Source organism: Microcaecilia unicolor, chromosome 4, assembly GCF_901765095.1.
Source record: "Microcaecilia unicolor chromosome 4, aMicUni1.1, whole genome shotgun sequence".
NCBI classification, from domain to species: Eukaryota; Metazoa; Chordata; class Amphibia; order Gymnophiona; family Siphonopidae; genus Microcaecilia; species Microcaecilia unicolor.
The window spans coordinates 345736727-345745878 of record NC_044034.1 but is presented as its reverse complement, the minus strand read 5'-3'; the positions used below and the strand labels follow the sequence as shown (position 1 = coordinate 345745878).

The 9152-nt window shown below is 43.1% G+C and overlaps 1 pseudogene; it reads left to right on the top strand.

Annotated features, from left to right (window-relative positions):
• Positions 1-1807: 1807 nt before the first annotated feature.
• Positions 1808-9152, top strand: part of LOC115469486 — a 41311-nt pseudogene continuing 33966 nt past the window's right edge.

Sequence of the window (9152 nt, the reverse complement as noted above, 5' to 3'; positions counted from 1 at the left end):
GAGAAGGGGTGCGTGGTGTTTTGTGCGTTGCGTTACTGATCTGGCTCTAGTAGTCTGTGCTGCTGCTCTGCTTTGTCAATCCCTGGAAGAGGGTTGGTTTGCTATTCCTTTTCTTCTCCACTACACTATTGCATTTGTATCCCACATTTTTCCACCTTTTTGCGGGTTCAGTGTGGCTTACAATATGAGTTAAATGTTGGAAATACAATTTGTTACAGATTGGTTATGGATTACATTATGCAGAGTTATGCGAAACAATTGAGGTGTCGTTAGGGAATGTAACAATGGAACATAAACATTGAAACTTTGGAAGGAAACAGTGGGAGCTTAGAGGGCGATAATAAGGCATGAGGACATATGGTATATATCTTTCTGTGAGTAAAGGTATGAATGATGTGATAATACGGGAATGAGAGTTCAGAGGTGAATGTATGATGCATTAGTGAATATTAAGTGTGGACTTCATGTGTTTTGTTTCTTGCTGTAAATTTTTTCAAAAGATGGGTCTTCAATAATCTGCGGAAGGAGGCTTGCTCGTTGATTGTTCTTAAGTTGCGCGGCAGTGTATTCCAAAACTGCGTGCTCATGTGAGAAAAGGTTGACGCGTGTAGCGCTTTGTATGTCACGCCCTTGCAATTGGGGAAGTGGAGATTAAGGAAGGTTCGGGATGATCTTTTGGCGTTTCTGGGTGGTAAGTCTATCAACTCATACATGTAGGCTGGGGCTTCGCCATGAATGATTTTGTGGACTAATGTGCATATTTTAAAAGTGACGCGTTCCTTGAGTGGAAGCCAGTGCGGTTTCTCTCGTAATGGTTTTGCACTTTCATATTTTGGCTTTCCAAAGATGAGTCTGGCTGCCGTATTCTGGGCTGTTTGAAGTTTCCTCAGTATTTGTTCTTTGCAACCTGCGTATAGTGAGTTGCAGTAATCCAAATGGCTGAGCACAAGGGATTGCACTAGGCTGCGAAAGACTTTAACAACCTGCTCCCAAAATGTGGGCTCAAGCCCACTCCTGAACTACCTTTTACTTTGCTGGCAGGGACGCTGAGCCCCACTGGCTAAATAAATAGACTGCCACTGCTTCCGGCTCTGAGCAGCAGGCTGGGACTTCTGGTGTATGCATATATCCGGTTTCAGAGCCAGAAACAAGCAGTGGGGAGCAGTGGCAGTGTATTTTGGCTGGTGGGGCTCTGCATTCCTGCCAGCAAAGGTATGCCTAATGTGTCCACATGGGTGGGGGGAGAGACGTGCTGCCACCCCCAAATTGCAGGGCTGGAGAGAGAGCCCATTGTTAAAAATTTACCAGCACACTACTGTGCACAGTCCATCCAGTGTGCCCAACAAGATAAACTCATATGTGCTACTTTTTGTGTATACCTTACCTTGATTTGTATCTGTCATTTTCAAGGCACAGACCGTTAAGTCTGCCCAGCACTATCTCCGCCTCCCAACCACCAGCCCCACCTCCCGCCACTGGCTCTGGCACAGACCGTATAAGTCTGCCCAGCATTATCCCTGCCTCCCAACCAGCCCCCCCCCCCCCCCCCAATTCAATATCAAAAGCTGTACAATTTGTTTTGGTTTTTTTTTTTTATCCTCATCGATACATTTTTGATAGTAAAGTGGAAGAACTTAGCCCCAGTGTCGTCAGGCGCTTTATGATTGATTATCATCACAGCGAATCAAGTCTGCTCCTAATTGAGTTCCCGCCCCACTGCCTGTAGCCAATCAATTGTTCCTATACGAGTCCGCCTCTACCCTGGACCTGCAGCAGCCAATCAAGTGAGATCCCTGAGACGGGGAGAAGAAGCGTGGGTGGTGTTTTGTGCGTTGCGTTACTTATCTGGCTCTAGTCTGTGCTGCTGCTGCTCTGCTTTGTCAATCCCTGGAAGGAGAGAGGGCGGTTTGGTTTGCTATTCCTTTCCTTCTCCACTACACTAATAACAGGAGCCAAGGAGGGTTCTCAATATAACCTCCTTAGTAGGAGCTTTGGGAAAAGTCTGCCATTTGTTTCCAGTAAAACAAGGTGGGGGAGTTGTTTGTTGTTCAGTTTGATCTCTTTGTCTCTTGGTAGGGGTTGCTGTTTCTTTTCCGGAGGGGAGCTACCTAAGGACGCGTGGCGGGCTTTGCTACTCTAAGATCAAACCTAGTGTAAGATCTGTTCTTTACAAAGAAAGTATTGCATGCTTTGTGCACTTCTGTGTATGCTATAGTTTGTGGCGTGTGGTGCTGTCAGGGGAGACAAGCTGATAAGGGGTGTGGGTACGAAACAGTTCCACAAGATCACACCTTCTCTATGGGGACACAGGCAGTGTCCGAGGGGAAGTCAGGTGACTGCGCTGTTGCTCTAGCTGCTAGTATGTGTAGGTGAAAGGCGAGCATGCAGTCAGTTGGAATGAAATTTGCTTCTTCGTTCTTGCTGCAAAGTTCAGGATGAGGGAAGGGAAGCTACACTGCTGGGGGTGGAGGCTAGAAAGAGAAGGGAAGAATGAGGAGGAGCATGCATAAAGCTGTTTAAGGGATACTCGGTGAAATAGGGAAATAATAACATATGAGAAATAATAGACTGATATCCAAAAATGCTAAAACAAAGTACAAACATTAGGGGGGGGGGAGTTATCAATGTGGGTTACTGTGTTATTAGTAAAGTACTGTGTATATAGTATGTAAACTGTTTTGGTTGTACCACAGAAAGGTGGCATATCAAATCCATGACCCATCAACTAGATGGGACCTGTGCTAAAATAGCACAAGTTAGTTGTATAGTAGTATACATTAAAGGTAGCCCATATATTCCCCTAAGTGGAATTATAGAGAACAGAACTGCTTACAAAAGAACTAGGCTTTTTATTAGGGATGTGCATTCATTAACCTGTATTCAATAGAAATAAAACAAGATAAAACATGGAAAAGAAAAAAAGATGATACCTTTTTTTATTGGACATAACTTAATACATTTCTTGATTAGCTTTCGAAGGTTGCCCTTCTTCGTCAGATCGGAAATAAGCAAATGTTGGTAGATGACAGTATATATAAGTGAAACATCAAAGCATTCCAGTGACAGTCTAACAGGATGGGGGTGGATAGGTGAGAGACAGGAAGAAAGACAGGAGGGTGATAAAGCAGTACAATTTTATGGTTTATAATGGGCTAGAAAACCCAGATCTTTGTTAAGTCCTGTCTGGTGGGTGTGAAAATATTGAATCATTCTGACTTCAAAGGTCTTACGTTCCTGTATTGTTTTAAAGTTCCCTTTTAGGATTCTTACCATGAAATCACTGGTACAGTGTTCTGGTTTTGTAAAGTGCTGCCCCACAGGCGTGACATCTTATTGGTACTAGCATTTTTCATATGGTGTCTATGTAAATTAAATCTCTTCTTTAGCATCTGACTTGTTTTTCCAATGTAGCAGCCTTCATTGCATTTTTTACGCTGAATGATATATACCACATTGGAAGATGAGCATGTGAAAGATTCGTTAATGTTGAATATTTTTCCTTTGTGAATGACCGTGGGGTCCTGTGAAATGTTTTGGCATAGTTTGCAGCTGGATATATTGCAAGGATGTGTGCCATTCTTTTCTTTTTGAGTCTGTGTTGGGAGCTTATTTCTAATTAGCTTGTGTTTTAAGTTGGGTGGCTGTCGGAAGGCCAGCACTGGTGGGGATGGGAATATCTCTTTCAGTAATTCATCCTCCTGGAGTAGAGGCTGCAGATCTTTTATGATTTTTCTTAATGTTTTCAGCTCTGTTGTATGTCACTATAAAGGGGATTCTGTCTGTGGCTTTTTTTTGTTCTTTGTACTGTAACAGATTTACCCTGGGTGTTTTGAGGGAGGGGGCAATATTCTTGGAGATTATTTTGGGGTTGTAGCCTTTCTGTTCGAAGGATGCAGTCAGGATTTCAAGGTGTCTGTCTCTGTCCCCTGGGTCAGAGCAGATACGGTAGTGGCTTGGCTGTAAAATAATGGATCTTTTTGTATGTGAAGGGTGGAAGCAGGAGTTGTGGAGGTAGCTGCATTTGTCTGTGGGTTTCTTGTATATGGACGTTTGTATATATCCATCGCTGATTGAGACTGTGGTGTCCGAAAAATTGACACTTTCTGGGGAGTAGTCAATTTTTGAATCTGATTGTAGGATGGTATGTATTGAAGGAATTGTAAAGAGGCCCCTGTCATTGAGGGAGAGCTGCAGCACTGCCAGACAGAGCGGATCACCGCCGAGAACCGGACCAGCCTCGCTGCACACTGGGCGAGGTGTCAACCGGTGGAGTCCTCAGCAGGAGTTGAGAGGAGATGAAGCAAGTGGTGAGCGTCTCACATGCGGCTTCATAGTTAAGAGAGAGGGTGATTAGAACAACCGCTAACGATGCCATCAAGCAGCAACACGTGGGACCTGGTTTAAATTGTGGCCGATCCACGCGATTCCATGCCGCTTGAACATCGTGGTTGTATAGCAAGGGGAGCAGGAACACCACAGCGTAGACCTCCCTAAAACAAACATCAGATTGACCGGGGTAGATCAGCAACAGAAGCTCACACCTAGGAGCTCCTGTTGTGGATTTAAACTCTTGCATTAGCTTCCTGTCTGGTAGCTGCCTGCATCCTGAGACAGAATAAACCAGACAAAGTACAGGAGCGAACATTCCCGAGCAGCCTATCACCCGAGCTTAGAGAAGAGGGACAATTGAATAACACGCTGAGAGGTGTTAAACGACAGTGAGATATTGATTGATTTTCCGTTGAGCTGCAAGAGATCGATGGAGTTCGAGGGTTATAAAGCATATACGCCTGGTCCTCCTTGAGAAAGCCCACCAGGCGAAACGGAACCCCGTCGGATGTTCTGATACCTGTTTCTCCTGCACTCTGGGTCCTGCACCACCTACTAGAGGAATTTTTATTTCCTGATTCTGAATATTACCTTCTCCTAACATCTAGCTCTGTATTTGTCCTGCCAGAGAAATCTTTGCTCCAGTATTTATTTCTCCTGTACTTTGGTTCCTGCAATATTACCAGAGGAATATCTGTTTCCTGATTCTGAATATTACTTTTTCTATCAGCCAGTACTGTACTGTCTTGCCAAAGGAATTTTTGTCTCCTTTCCTTTAGCAGTCAAACTAATGGAAGGAATGGTGACTAAGCAGCTTACCGATTATTTAAGTAAGTTCATGATTTTACATGAATCACAGTCAGGTTTTCAATCCAACCACAGTACAAAACTGTTCTAATCACTTTACTAACCAAATTTAAATAAGCAATAGCAAAGGGAGATAGCATACTTCTCCTGCAATTCGACGTGTCCAGTGCCTTTGACTTGGTTAGTCGTGATATTCTGCTAAATATCTTAGAATACTTTGGAATAACAGGAAACGTACTTAACTGGATCAAAGTTTTCTTAACAACTAGAACATACCAAGTGATATCTAATTCGACAATATCATCACCGTGGAAATCAGAATGTGGAGTCCCTCAAGGATCTCCACTTTCACTGTCCCTTTTCAATTTAATGATGACGCCATTAGTCCAAAACATTAGCTAACCAAGGCCTTAATCCTTTCATTTATGCAGATGAAGTTATGATTTTATATCCCATTTAAATATGACCTAACAGAAATTACTAAAGCAATAAACGCCAGTTTCCATATAATGAACACATGGGCGGATGCTTTTAAATTAAAACTCAATGCTGAGAAAACACAATGTCTCATTCTTTCATCACAGCACAATAAGTACAAACCCACCAAATTAAACATCCCTAGCTTTACTGTCCCCGTCTCAGAAACTTTGAAAAATTTTAGGAGTTACAGTTGATCGCAACCTCACATTAGATAACCATGCAAAAATCACAACAAAGAAAATGCTCCATTCCATGTGGAAACTTAAAAGAATTAAGCCTTTCTTCCCAAGAGAAGCATTCTGCAGACTGGTGCAATCATTGGTGTTAGGCCAGCTAGACTACTGCAATACCATCTATGCTGGGTGCAAAGAACAAATTATTAAAAAAAACTTCAAACTGCACAGAACACGGCAGCCAGACTCATATTTGGCAAAATGAAATATGAAAGTGCCAGTCCCTTATGAGAAAAACTACACTGGCTCCATTTAAAAGAACGCATTGCTTTTAAGGTTTGCACCCTGGTTCATAAGATCATACACGGTGAGGCTCCAGGGTATATGTCAGACCTTATTGACCTACCAACCAGGAATTCTATCAGCTCATCACGAGCATTCCTGAACCTCCACTACCCAAACTGTAAGGGACTGAAATATAAATTAACATATGCATCCAGCTTCTCCTACATATGCACGCAAATTTGGAATGAACTACCAAAATCCATAAAAATAACACACGACATAGTGACCTTCCGTAAACTATTGAAAACTTATTTAAGAAAGTATACAATAACAACTCATCATAAATTCAAATTAACATAGCACAACTACACAGCATGTATGCTCTATATCTCAACTGTCTTGCTAATTATCTTGATTTCCAGTTTAATGATCCTAATTGTTCAAGTTTTACTTTTTTGTCATGAATGAAGTTTAACCTATTACCTTTAGCTCTTATCATAGGATGAACTTTCCTCTTGTAACCCAACCTAATCTGCCCTTTACCCCAACTATGTATTTCTCCTATCCGGATCTGGTAATCACCACTTACGGAATTATGTAAGCCACATTGAGCCTGCAAATAGGTGGGAAAATGTGGGATACAAATCTTATAAATAAATAAAATTGTCCAATAAAAAAGGTATCATTTTCTTTTCCATGCTTTATTTTATTTTGTTTTATTTCTATTGATTACCTTTAAAAGTGGACTAACATGGCTACCACACCTCTCTACTCATTAACCTGTATAAAATTGATTTATGTGCATTTACCCTGAGTTATGTAAGAATTGCTATTCTCAGTCAGACCAAAAATCCGTCCAATCCAGTATCCTGCCTCTAACAGTGGTCAAACTGGATCACAAGTATCCTACAGAATCCCAAAAAGCATCAAGAGTCCATGCTACTTACTCCCCTCCCCTCCCCACTGCAAAGATGTAGCTAGGTGGGGTGCAAATGGAGTGGCTGCTCCCCCAAATGGATTTGGAATAAAATAGCGCCTAGGCAGATCAGCCCTTAAGCTTCTCACTGGTGCTTATTTTACAAAAGGTCTTCTCTCCTGATATCAAAACCTGCCTAAGCTTCATACCCCAAGGATAAGTAATGACACTCTCCAGGTCTACCTTAATAAAGGAATTTCTTCAAACCTTTTTTTAAACACAGCTAAATTAACTGCTTTTACCACATCCTCCAGCAATAAGTTGCAGAACTTGAGTGGAAAAAAAAAATACTTGTTTTAAATATATTTCTATATAACTTCACAGCATGTTCCCTAATTTTTATTTTTGTTACATTTGTACCCCGCGCTTTCCCACTCATGGCAGGCTCAATGCGGCTTACATGGGGCAATGGAGGGTTAAGTGACTTGGCCAGAGTCACAAGGAGCTGCCTGTGCCTGAAGTGGGAACCGAACTCAGTTCCTCAGTTCCCCAGGACCAGAGTTCACCACCCTAACCACTAGGCCACTCCTCCACTGTTGCTACTATTGGAGATTCTGGAACATTGCTATTCCACTAGCAACATTCCATGTAGAAGTCAGCCTTTGCAGATCACCAATGTGGCCGCGCAGGCTTCTGCTTCTGTGAGTCTGACGTCCTGCACGTATGTGCAGGACGTCAGACTCACAGAAACAGAAGCCTGCGCAGCCTTCTACATGGAATGTTGCTAGTGGAATAGCAACATTCCATGTAGAATCTCCAATAGTATCTATTTTATTTTTGTTACATTTGTACCCTGCGCTTTCCCACTCATGGCAGGCTCCATGCGGCTTACATGGGGCAATGGAGGGTTAAGTGACTTGCCCAGAGTCACAAGGAGCTGCCTGTGTCTGAAGTGGGAACCGAACTCAGTTCCTCAGTTCCCCAGGACCAGAGTCCACCACCCTAACCACTAGGCCACGCCTCCACTTTTTACCTTTCTTGAAAGAGCTATCAGTTTGTGTTTACCCATTCCACTAAACACATTTCTGCAGATTAAACATGTTTTTGTTTTCATGAATGTGTGAAATGAACCAAACAATTAACACAACTCGGGAGAAAAAAAAGCCAAATTTTCCAAGAACATTGTTTTGTCAGTGCATAGTACTACTTTTTATGGTTCACGTATATCATGGGTTATTAAGCCTTTTTTTTTTGTTCCTGCACCATTTTAACTAATCGACAGTGGTGTAGCAAGGGAGGGGCGGTCCGCTCCGGGTGTCAGCTCGGGAGGGGGTGCTCCCTGCCAGCTCCCCCCTCTCGGCGAATCGACACCCCCCCCTTCCCTCGCTCTGTCCCGCCCTCCGCTGACGCAACTTCCTATTTCCGCAAGGGAGGGACAGAGTGAGGGAAGAGCCGACGGTCCACATTTCTTGTACGTGCAGGGCAGGCGCAACTCCCGGTATTCTTTTTAAAGGTAGGGTGTGGGAGCTGGTCTTCGGGGGGGGGTCATTGTGCTGCACCCGGGGGGGGGGGGGTGCAATGGCGAACCGCCCCGCCCTGGGTGGCAGCCCCCCCCTGCTACGCCACTGCTAATCGATGAAATCCTCACACCCCCCCTTCCTAAACCACATGTTCACTAGTGACTACTGATGGCTACATACGTTGTGTTTACTACTAATGTTGCTAAAATTACAGTAATACACAGTTACAAAGTACCTCATGAAAGACTCCTGAGGAAATTAGAAGGTCATGGGATAGAAGGCAATGTCCTATTCTCGATTAAAAACTGGTTAAAAGATAGAAAACAGAGAGTAGGGTTAAATTTTTAGTATTCTTAATGGAGAAGGGTAGATAGTGGGGTTCCCCAGGGATCGGTGCAGGGACCGCTGCTTTTTAATGTATTTATAAATGATCTAGGGATGGGAATAACTAGTGAGCTAATTAAATTTACTGATGACGCAAAGTTATTCAAAGTTGTTAACTCGCAAGAGGATTGTGAAAAATTTCAAGAGGACCTTTCAATACTGGGCATCCATATGGCAGATGACATTTAATGTGAGCAAGTGCAAAGTGATGCATGGTGGGAAAGAAGAACCCAAAACATAGTTATGTGATGCAAGGTT